The 12,683-nt window shown below is 41.6% G+C and overlaps 1 protein-coding gene across 2 annotated transcripts in view; it reads right to left on the bottom strand.

The window, feature by feature from the left end:
* LOC126419152 (TWiK family of potassium channels protein 18) overlaps positions 1–3,285 on the bottom strand; it is a 1,284,255-nt gene extending 1,280,970 nt beyond the window's left edge. For both annotated transcript variants that reach the window (XM_050086262.1, XM_050086263.1), the window contains exon 1: positions 2,171–3,285. The gene's annotated coding sequence lies outside the window, so the exon portion shown is untranslated. The remainder of the gene's footprint in view (positions 1–2,170) is intronic.
* Between the last annotated feature and the right edge of the window lie 9,398 nt (positions 3,286–12,683).

Here is a 12,683-nt window from a genome sequence, read left to right as displayed (position 1 = left end):
TCGAAAGGAATTATTGTAATAATTGGTATTTATGTAGATTTAATTCATTTCATTACAGGGTATCATAAATAATAGCGAAAAGTGATAGAAACGAAAGTATACAGTAACAGAAGCAAAACATATCCAACATACGTAGGTCGACCCGCGACCGATTTCATTATAAAGTATTGTCTTCATTGAAGTGCATTTTTAGTATGAACATTTCGATAAGTTCCTATTTAATTGGTCTGAAATTTTATCCATGGCTCATAGTAGGGAAATTCAATTGCATAATTGGTCACCAGCTCATTTTTCTGCTGATGTAAGTGTATAAGATGACAAGTAGATGAAAGGTAGCACGTTTTGTATTATCGCGAAATATGGGAGAGAGTGTCACAGAAATTATGCAGGATTTGGGCTGGACATCATTAAAACAAAGGTGTTTTTCGTTGCGATAGAATCTTCTCACGAAATTCCAGTCACCAACTTTCTCCTCCGAATGCGAAAATATTTTGTTGACACCGATCTACATAGGGAAGAACTATCACCACGATAAAATAAGGGATATCAGAGCTCGTACGGAAAGGTGTGTTCATTCTTTCCGTGTGCTATACGAGATTGGCATGGTAGATAATTGTGAAGGTGGTTCGATGAACCCTCTGTCAGGCACTTAAATGGGATTTGCAGAGTATCCAAGTAGATGTAGATGCAGAAGTAAGGCGTCAGTATGGTATAAAACGGATATGTTGAGAACGGTCCATACCTTTGCCTCCAAGATCACCTGTCTTCAGGCGTCTGGATTTTTCTGTCTAGGTTATCAGACAAATGAATTGTACAGTACTGTCGTTGATATGGTTGAAGATGTGGAGCAGCGAACTATACGGTCTTGACAGGATCCGGGGTATTTGCAGAAATTCGTAACTCACTGCAAAGTAGAGCCGAGTACTGCATCCAAATGTGATGACGGTTTGAACACCTCTTTCAATGAGTCTTCAAAGTAAGGTTATCTTTCCCTCTGTAAACATTTGTAAACCATTACTGAAGCCAGCGACATCGATTACAGCGAAATTGCATAATACGCCATACTACGTATTACAGGACGACTGAAACGGCAATATATGCAAACAGGAGTACCACACCACATTACGTATACATATCTAACTCTAAGATGAAAATTTCCATCAGTACACTACTAGCAGATAAACTGGTCTCCAAACAGAACCAGTGCACTAAAGTAATACATTAGATGTTGCCGTCGTATTACAATTTATTGCCGTTAACGACACGAAACTCAACAGGAAAACGTATATAGCTGAGTGAACCTGCATAGTGCATTGTAAACCAGACGGTCACAAAGTGGGATGGAAGTCTCACCTCTAAATATTTGTATGTTCCACTTACAAGACGTTTACGAGCTCCGCACGCTTTCGCTGGCTTGATCACGTGGTTGACATTAAGCTGATTTGAAAGTCGTGACCCAATTATCACGCTGCCACATCATCGTCGGCCTTAAACGCATGCCTGGAGCTCATATTCTGATGATGACCTTACTTATAGCTTCAGAGGAGTTCATCCTAGTCTCTAGGAAACCAGAAATTTTCATTCAGTTTTTTAAAAGAAAAATTCGATATTTCTGGGATAACTATTTGTGTTTGCATCATAGATCAGTTTCATTGAAACATGTCACAGAACAAGGTCTCAAAAACAGCTTCCGTTTAAGTTTTGCACTGTGACGAATTTCATGCCTTCCATTTTGAGATTTACAGTTTAGCCAATGCCCCACGGTTTGTTGGCTAGATTTCGTGATCCACATGTGTCTTTAACACATGTGAAATAAATTTTACAGTGACGTAGGGTTACCAACAAGCTTCTAATGCTTTAAAATCGGTAAGCAACAAACTGTATTGCATTTTGTTGAATATTGAAGTCAATAAAACATTAATTTTTCAGGAGTCAAGGACTAATAACAAAGATTACACAAACTCAACAGTGATGGGGTAATTGTGCTAGAAATAAATTATGTCTAAGAGAACAACAGCTTGTTTAATTTAAAACTAATGCCCAATGATCTAAAAAGGTAAGGTGGAAAAGAGGATGAGGAGAACGCAGTGGAAAGCAACAATGAGTGGGGGACAGAAAAACAAGAATTAGTAGCATGATACTAGAACGAAAATTCAAATTCTATATTTACCTTTGACGGATGATACTTCGTTGATGAAGAGATGAGTAATCGTTGTGGTATGTGGTTCAGTAATCTGCTAACGGAAAGCGCCAGCGTAACTGAGCAGAACTGCAGCAATAGACGTCTTCATTTGATGGCACTGTACACAAAAACACTTGACCACGGATGAAATTTTCAATATTTATATGCACAGCATTTATACATAATTATTCATAAGCGTCTTTCAGAAACCAATAGAGTAATATCACGTTTTCTTCCATTACGTGAATTCACACTTCCACTGGTAATGTTTTGGATTTTGGGAAATATTACTCGTTTGATAAACTTAACGAATTTAGGTTAATCAAATGGTATAACAGGAACTATGGACACTTAGCTCAGGAGGAAACGGTGTTTCACTAGGCAGACACTGCAGATAAGGCGCTTTACATTGGGGTGGCTGGGCGTGAGAATATGGTCAACAAGAGGGAAATCGTTGTCATAAGAGGCGAACAGACAGATGCCATTGACGAATCAACATTTCAAGTTGTGTGTTGTTTTCGATATTTCTGCCCTTTTCAAATGTAGAATCAGTATTTTGTGCTGTAGATGAAAAAAAAATTACGTTTCTTCAAGTCTGATACATCAATTGTAGTGGTCCACTTCCGAAATGACTCTAAAATTATTGGGAGCTTGTAGTAGATACTGAAAAAGACTTGCTTATCTAGTTGCTGTTGGAAATGCTGCAGTTCGAAGATATAGGCTCCTTCGCTGTTCTGGCAGGCAGCATCTCGATGACAGTCACATATCGCTTACACAAGGGAAGAAGTATACCTGTTGTTTGCGTCAGGGAGGCAACACTTAAGCACTGGACAGCAAAACACAAAACACACGACTGCGCCGCTGGTACCGCACGTGGTGTTTGACAGGAGACAGGCATCAAGTCATGTGCATTTGTAAGCGATAAGGTTACGAGATGGGAGCAGCAGTCGCGGTGTACGGCGTCACAGACCCTCGGCGTACTCGCAGCTGCCCAACCGCTACGAAGCGGCGGCCGCGCGGTTCGGACTTCGCTGTCGCGCGGCGCGGCGCGGAGCGGCGGTGACGTCACGGCACCTGTGGCGCTTCGCGGCTGGAGGCTTGGGGCGGCCTCGTGTCCCGGCGTGCACTGGCCCTCCGTTCGGCGCCTCGCACACCGGCCGAGTCGCGCGCGACACAACGAAAATAGCCGCCCCTCCGGCGCTAAAGATAGCGCGCCGCCGACCGCCTCAATGCCCATTCTTCCCGCGGACGCCGCAGCGACGCCACGCGGCCTCCTCCCGTTTCTGCACCCTTTATTCCGTCGCGTCGAGTCTTCGTACGCCATGTCTAACATTTCTAGCTCTTGGTACCATCTCTTTATATCCATATTAATTTATCAATCTACAGTATACACGGTAGCAGACAAAGAGGAAGGTGGGTTAAAGTGACCGCATTTCTTCAAACCCTGTTTATCGATAAAAACTTACCACTTACATATTTTGAATCTACAAATTTCAAAGTATCGTCCTAAATATTAACAAGTAAAAGAAATCATTAGCACCTACAGTCATTTTTCTGACGCACAACGGCCGGCCGGGTGACCGAGCTGTCCTAGGCGCTACAGGCTGGCGATTGCGGCTTATCGTATCGCGACATTGCTGCTCGCGTTGGTCGACATCCAATGACTGTTGGCAGAATATGGACTCGGTGGGTTCAGGAGGGTAATACGGAACGCCGTGCTGGATCCCAATGGCCTCGTATCACTAGCAGTCGAGATGACAGACATCTTATCCGCATGGCTGTAACGGATCGTGCAGCCACGTCTCGATCCCTGAGTCAACAGATGGGGACGTTTGCAAGACAACCACCATCTGCACGATCAGTTCGACGACGTTTGCAACAGCATGGACTATCAGCTCGGAGACCATGCCTGCGGTTACCATTGACGCTGCATCACAGACAGGAGCGCCTGCGATGGTGTACTCGACGACGAACGTGGGTGAATGAATGGCAAAACGTCATTTTTTCGGATGAATCCAGGTTCTGTTTACAGCATCATGATGGTCGCATCCGTGTTTGGTGACATCGCGGTGAACGCACATTGGAAGCATGTATTCGTCATCGCCATACTGGCATATCACCCGGCGTGATGGTGTGGGGTGTCACTGCTTACACATCTCGGTCACCTCTTGTTCCCATTGACGGCACTTTGAACAGTGGACGTTACATTTCAGATGTGTTACGACCCGTGGCTCTACCCTTCTTTCGATCCCTGCGATACCCTACATTTCAGCAGTATAATGCACGACCGCATGTTGCAGGTCCTGTATGGGCTCGTCACAATACGCCAGTCACTGCTCTTGATGAACTGTGGTATCGTGTTGAAGCTGCATGGGCAGCTGTACCTGCACAAGCCATCCAAAGTTCTAGTATAATATATTTGTCTAATGAATACCCGTTTATCATCTGCATTTCTTCGTGCTGTAGCAATTTTAATGGCCATTAGTGTATGTCTGCCATCCTGTGTGCATTATTAACTATCGTTTGACAAGTGTTTCATATTTGTTGTTCATATTTTAGTGATACAAATTTTGTAGCGTGATTTTGTCAAAAATTATAAGCGGAATGGGTAGAATAAGGAAGTTTGGTTGTAAACCTAGTATTCGTGTAAATAAATATACAAAACTAAAAAACTTAATTGCTAGTTGTGAAGAGAGAGAAGAAAGCAATATAGAAGGTGATGTCAACCCGAGTATCATTACATAAATAAAATGTCTCTACGTGCTTTCTGTTTTCCAAGTTGCTCTCAAATGGCTGACAGTGAAATATTAGTTGGCCACAATGTTATTGCACCGTAGGTCAGGACGCTTCAGTCGGATTACTGTGTTTCTATCGTGATGTTTCACGAGGACACCCTGAATCACTTGGCATCTGTGTACAACTGTCTTGAATTCATTCACAATGCGGTGCGTTTTCGTAACTCACCGCTGTACTTGTTTAATGTAACGTGACCACGTGTTTCCGATAACGGCCACGAGAGCCGAAGTGCAATAATATCGTAGCCGGTTAGTACTTGGTGGGAAGAGTATTTCTGCTTCTGTTGACACAAGCTTTTTGTTTCCTACGTGGTTACTAAGTGAACTTGTGGAAAAACACACGTGCTGTACGGACTATCGAACAAGCATCACTCCCCATGAAGATTTGGGGAAAACGAAGGAAACTTTGTAATTTAGATATGAAATGTTTTCCACATAAATTTACTGCCAATACAGCGTCATCTCATGTAACCAGAAGGAAACTGTAGAAAAGCGATAAACGATCTAATGAATGTAGCTCCATCTTCTGGTGGAGTATGGGACTACGGCTGTTCAATGTTCAAGAAAAAAATATCAATCGCCGTTATATAGGTTTACTTCTAGGCAACCAGTTTCGACGTTGCACTACGACATCTTCGGGCCAAGACTGCTCCAATCCAGGAACCTTCGTGTTACAAATATAGCAGTTCCTTTAACTGGTCTCGTAATAGCTTTTACAGGCATACGTGCTCGCTGGACAACAGACAAGTTGCTGTTGTCCAGCGAGCACGTATGCCCGTAATAGCTATTACGAAACCAGTTAAAGGTACTGCTATATTTCTAACATGAAGGTTGCTGAATTGGAGTAGTCTTGGCCTGAAGATGTCGTAGCGTAACGTCGAAACTGGTTGCCTAGAAATAAACCTATGTAACGGCTATTGGTGTTGTTTTTATTGATAAACGATCTAAGTGTATGCACTATTGGGAAAAGACGAAATTCAGGTGTAATTCTTTGTGCAATGATGAACATTCCCCGACCTCTTAGAAAGTTTGATGTTTACATCAAGACTGTTGGTGATGTTGTAACTGAGTCTACGATATTGAAAGCAGCGAAAGAGTAGTTGAGTTCAGTAATACGAAATTTAGCCCAAGGCATATTGCTGCAGTTGGCAGTAACAGTTGTCAGAAACGCGATCACACATCCCTAAAGGGCACTGTGTCAGCCACAATTTTTAGTTCCGGACACCGAAATAATTAGTAAGTTCTGTGACATCTGTAGCAGAAATCTGACTACGCAGAATGTGTGCGAAAAGGACTATAAACGTTCTAGTGGACGTATGGAAGTGGCTGGTGTTAGCATTTACAAACGGTATTAGCAGTAAAAAGTTGTCTTGCACAGACTCCTATGGGGATGAGGACGGTAAGGCTATCAGAAAATGGAAGAAGAGAAACCGCATGGGCTTACGTTCAAAATAAATAAACTGGAGTGTATAGGGTATGTACAGAAAAGAATGGAATCACAACTCCTGAATATATGTGCGGGATAAAAATTAGGTGGCAAAGGGAGCCTGGCAAAGATTGAACGAGCCAAGTTTCAGAATATTACAGTATTGCAATTGGGGCTAACTGCCACAATCTGAATGAGAATAGCTATCTGGGATACATTCTTTCGCAAAGTTTCAGCGGACGAGAAACCACAACATAATCTTTGATAACTAGTGCATATTCAGCAACCCTGCAACAGCTTCTGATTATGAGTATAAACATTTAATCCCAGAAGCTATCCTGCTTGCTGTCAAATCCATTTTCAGAGATCTTACCCGATGAAAATGTGTCTCCATGGTAAAATTCAGAATCAGAATGAAAGTTTAAATTCCGTCATTTGGTCAAGGACACCAATAACTATTTTTGTTAGAAAAGAAACAGTGAAGTTTAGTCTTCACCATGCGGTGATGTGCTTCAATGCTGGTGTTTCAAAGAAGACTGATATGTTATGCATCATACGAACAAATTATGATATCAATTCTGAAAGGAGACTAAAAAGCATCGACAATCAACGTATCTGTTGCGATGAAGTTTCTACAGGATATGCTGCTAAGCGGGTCAGGATAACCAGAACTTCTAAGAAAACAAAAGAACATAAAAATGATGAAGCTGAGCCACAGTATAACATTGGGACGTTTTGAAAGTGTGTCTGTATGGCAATGTACATTAATTTCTTATACGTAAAACTTTAATATAGTTTTTCTCAAAACTACATTTTTTTAATGCTTATCCATTACGGATATTTTAGAACCGTGACTGCATATTGAATGTAAATAAGCTATACAGAACTGCAACCAGTCACTTTTTTGAATAATTATGTTTTATTCTATGAACCGGTTTTGAACCTTTTCAGGTTCATCTTCAGATGGTTTCAGGAAGTTACATCATTACTGGTAGTTGCATAATGCTGGATGCTGGCTCTATGGCAGAAAGATGGGTCACACTTTAATGTACCGCCATGACTATAGCTTATCTGTCGATATGGATGTAAATTTAGTTTTTACTTACTGAGACAGTATAGGCGGCTTTTTTCGGTTAGTGTCGCAGTAAGTAAAAACTAAATTTACATCCACATCGACAGATAAGCTATAGTCATGGCGATACATTAAGATGTGACCCATCTTTCCGCCATAGAGCCAGCACCCAGCATTATGCTACTACCAGTAATAATGTAACTTCCTGAAACCATCTGAAGATGAACCTGAAAAGGTTCGAAAACCGGTTCATGGAATAAAACATAATTATTCAAAAAAGTGACTGGTTGCTGTTCTGTATAACTTATTTACATACTTTTTTTTATATTCTTATACACTTTCCTCAAAAAATAACACTGCCAAAGGCATCAAACTTTCAGTATCATTTGTTAATAAAACAATGGTTCGTCAGATAAGAAAGGAGCCTGTAGGGCCACCACTTATAAATTTACAAACTCTAAGATGTTTAAAACAGCTATAAAAAGTTTTTTTTTCTTTTCGCAAGAGAAAAGCACTATTCTGTAAAAGTTTCTTCTGAAAGGTTGCCCAAAGTTCGTTCAATTTAACATCGATTGCATATGGAAATCAATGTGTCACTTAAAGTGCAAACACTGCTATTCATGGACTAAGCTCAACGGTTTCATCCACATTATAAAACTGGTGAGCAAGACTAAACTGTTTCTCTTGCGCTTTTTTAAGTATATCCACCCTGATCTTGTGTCACAATAGCATTCACCAGTTAAGGGATGGTGATACAGAGATTTAGAGTTCAGTGCTCCTATGCCCATGCAAAATTATGGCTCCCACCACTTTAACACTTGGAGTACCAAAACAGTCACATTCGTCAATGTTCCTCGATGTATTACGTATTATCACTTCTCATAATATGAGGATACATCCAGCATTCTCGTACATGGTCGTTTTGTTGGTCAGGTGTAATGCTGTGGGTTGGCTTTGAATACGCCACACTCGGCGGTCAGCGCTGTTGTGACGCTGTTCTTCTTCCCCATGTGCGTCTTTTCAGATCCTCAGTTCATTTTTATGTGAGACAAAGCGCGATCGCATCGAACAGCTCAGGAGCAGGAGCTATTTAAAAGAGACGATATTCGCGAATGGAGTGGGCCACCCGGTTCTCCGCCCGAGAAGATGAGAAGTAGCGGTGGGGGGTGGGGGGGGGGGGGGGACGACGCAGTTTTCAACCACTCTGGTGCAGGAAACGAACGTCCAAAGACAAGAACTATTAACCAACCTCGTGGCCACCATGGGAGCACGTTGCAGTCTGCCGCCATTGGCTATTTCTTTAACTTATCTCCTATACTATACTATAATATACTACACTATACTCTTTTATCATATACTATACTGTAGCAGTTATTTTTATGTATAGTCCAAGTTCCATCGAGTTATGCAACTTGTTCCTTTCGTTCTCAAGTTTTGCACACGTCTATTTTTCATCTGCGACTCCTCCAAGGCTTTATGCGGCCCACCACGAATTCCTTTCCTGTGCCAACCTCTTCATCTCAAAGTAGCACAGACAACCAACGCACTTAATTATTTCTTCTATATATTTCAATGAAGAGAATCAATTTTAGAATGAACAGAGTGGAGAGAATGCAAAAGAAGATCTACAAGTTGAGGAAAATGAAAGACCCGATAGTAAAACAGAATACACGAACTCAACTTGGCGATTAACACAGAAGACATCACAAATAACAATGTCAGTTTAGAATTGAACAAATTACAGATTGTTGTGCAGCAAGTAAAGGAAAAGTACATGAAACTAGAGAGAAAGAAGAGGAAGTCATGCATGGCAGATGAGATACTGAATATCTTGGAGGAAAGGAGATTACGTAAGCGAAACCTAATGGACTACAGGAAGATAAATAAGGACATCAGGGCAAAATGAGGGAGGCAAACGAAAGTGAAAAAGTGGAGCAGTGCGAGGAAATCGAGTTTTATCAAAGTAAATATGATAGTTTCAATGTACGCAAGAAATAAGGAAATACAGTAAGACCATCAGTGAGAAACTAATGGATGAAGCAGGGAACTTGATGGTAGAATTAGAAGACAAGTAAAATGCATTGAAAAATACATAAAAAATTTATTTCATGACAATAGATGTGCTTGTAATACAAGTACAAAACAAATAAGTGGTACAGATATACTAGAAGTAGAGGTACAAACAGCCATCAATCAGATGAAGGACGGAAAGGTTGTGAGACCAGATAAAGTAGAAGCACGTTTCTTAAAATTGATGGATGAAAATCATGTAAAATGGTTAACCAAAATTTTCAATCAAATTTATACATTCCGTAAAAGTCAAATGCAAAACAATGTGGACATTGTCATTCGATAAGCTTCATGAGCCAAATCCTGATATTGCTTTTGAGGGTGATACATAGAAGAATAAATATACTATGTGAGGAACAGATAGCCCCAAAACAGTTTGCATCTATTAATGCTGTGGGTACGACAGAAGCGTTTTTCAGTGCACAAGTATAACAGCACGAGAAGCGATGCGTTTGGCTTTATTCTTCGCTGTGATAACAGGAGTCTTCAACTCAATGTTATCGATAGCCTTATGCACAGTCGCGCGCGAGCGAAGTCCACAACGATGGCGACTCCCCATGGAGACATGGCCCTTAAATAAAAACATAGAGAACAAACTGGAGGCTTTTGAATTGTGGCTTTATAGGCGGATTCTGAGAATTCCTTGGTGCCAGAGAGCCACAAACGTAGAAGTTTTGAGAACAATGACCACTACACCTAAATTAATGAAGATAGTGAAATGCCGAAAGTTGCAATATCTAGGACATAACAGGCGGAATACAAATAGATCTACATAACATCTACATACATACTCCGCAATCCACCATACGGTGCTTGGTGGAGGGCTCCTCGTACCACAACTAGCATCTTCTCTCCCTGTTGCACTCCCAAACAGAACGAGGGAAAAATGACTGCCTATATCCCACTGTACGAGCCCTAATCTTTCTTATCTTATCTTCGTGGTCTTTCCGCGAAATGTAAGTTGGCGGCAGTAAAATTCTACTGCAGTCAGCATCAAATGCTGGTTCTCTAAATTTCCTCAGTAGCGATTCACGAAAAGAACGCCTCATTTCCTCTAGAGACTCCCACCCGAGTTCCTGAAGCATTTCCGTAACACTCGCGTGATGATCAAACCTACCAGTAACAAATCTAGCAGCCCGCCTCTGAATTGCTTCTATGTCCTCCCTCAATCCGACCTGACAGGGATCCCAAAAGCTCGAGCAGTACTCAAGAATAGGTCTTATTAGTGTTTTATAAGCGGTCTCCTTTACAGATTAACCACATCTTCCCAGAATTCTATCAATGAACCGAAGACGACTATCTGCCTTCCCCACAACTGCCATTACATGCTTGTCCCATTTCATATCGCTCTGCAATGGTACGCCCAAATATTTAATCGACGTGACTGTGTCAAGTGCTACACTACTAATGGAGTATTCAAGCATTACAGGATTCTTTTTCCTATTCATCTGCATTAATTTACATTTACCTATATTTAGAGTTAGCTGCCATTCTTTACACCAATCACAAATCCTGTCCAACGACGACACCTTTCCGTACACCACAGCATCATCAGCAAACAGCCGCACATTGCTATCCACCCTATCCAAAAGATAATTTATGTAGATAGAAAACAACAGCGGACCTACCACACTTCCCTGGGGCACTCCAGATGATTCCCTCACCTCTGATGAACACTCACCATCGAGGACAACGTACTGGGTTCTATTACTTAAGAAGTCTTCGAGCCACTCACATACTTGGGAACCAACCCCATATTCTCGTACCTTAGTTAGGAGTCTGCAGTGGGGCACCGAGTCAAACGCTTTCCGGAAGTCAAGGAATATGGCATCCGTGTGATACCCTTCATCCATGGTTCGCAAGATATCATGTGAAAAAAGGGCGAGTTGCGTTTCGCAGGAGCGATGCTTTCCAAAGCCGTGCTGATGCATGGATAGCGACTTCTCTGTTTCCAGGAAATTCATTATATTCGAACTGAGAATATGTTCGAGAATCCTGCAACAAACCGATGTTAAGGATATTGGTCTGTAATTTTGAGGATCCGTCCTTCTACACTTCTTATATACAGGCGTCACCTGCGTTTTTTTCCAGTCGCTCGGGACTTTACCTTGGGCAAGAGATTCGCGATAAATGCAAGGTAAGTAAGGAGCCAATGCAGAAGAGTACTCTCTGTAAAACCGAATTGGAATCCCATCAGGACCTGGCAATTTATTTATTTTCCACCCATTCAGCTGCTTCACAACCCCAGGGATGTCTATCACTATGTCCTCCATACGGGAATCTGTACAAGACTGAAACGGCGGTATGTTTGTACGATCCTCCTGCGTGAAAGATTTCTCAAATGCTAAATTTAAAATTTCAGCTTTCATTTTGCTGTCTTCCTGTGCCAGGCCAGACTGATCAGTGAGTGACTGGATGGAAGCCTTCGACCCGCTTACCGATTTTACGTAAGACCAGAATTTCCTTGGGTTTTCAGCAAGATCTTTTGCTAAGGTATGACAGTGGTAGTGGTTGTATGCTTCGCGCATCGCTCTTTTTGCAGCAGCACGAATCTCTACTAACTTTTGCCTGTCCTCATTCTCCCGATCATTCTTGTACCGCGAGTGGAACTGTCTTTGCTTCTTGAGCATTCTCCGAATTGCGCTGTTAAACCACTGTGGGTCTTTTCCGTCCGTAACCCACTTTTTCGGCACATACTTGTCCAATGCGTGATTTACAATGTGTTTAAAATTTGCCCACAAATCTTCCACGTCCATCGTACCTGAAATAAATGAAGTCGATTCATTTACTAAGTGGGATGCTAACAACTGCTTATCTGCTCTTTCTAGTAAGAATACTCTCCTAGCCTTCTTGACGACTTGATTCGCTACAAAAAATATTTCAAGGGAAAATCAACAGCGAAACAGGTCCTGGAAGACGACGAATATATTGGTTTAACAATCTTAAATGCTGGTTCAGTATGTCTTCAACAGAATATACAGTGTTCCTATCAACAAGAGAAAAATATCCATCACGATCGCCAACATCTGAACTGGATACGCATCTAAAAAAGAAGAAATATATTTCAAGCTGTGTCTTACTCTATAGCTTTTGCTCTCTACGACTCTATATAGTCTTGGGTCTTATTTATTGATGACA

The sequence above is a fragment of the Schistocerca serialis genome, chromosome 9 (assembly GCF_023864345.2).
Source record: "Schistocerca serialis cubense isolate TAMUIC-IGC-003099 chromosome 9, iqSchSeri2.2, whole genome shotgun sequence".
NCBI lineage: Eukaryota > Metazoa > Arthropoda > Insecta > Orthoptera > Acrididae > Schistocerca > Schistocerca serialis.
The sequence above is the reverse complement of the archived record's forward strand: the minus strand, read 5'-3'. Positions and strand labels throughout refer to the sequence as shown.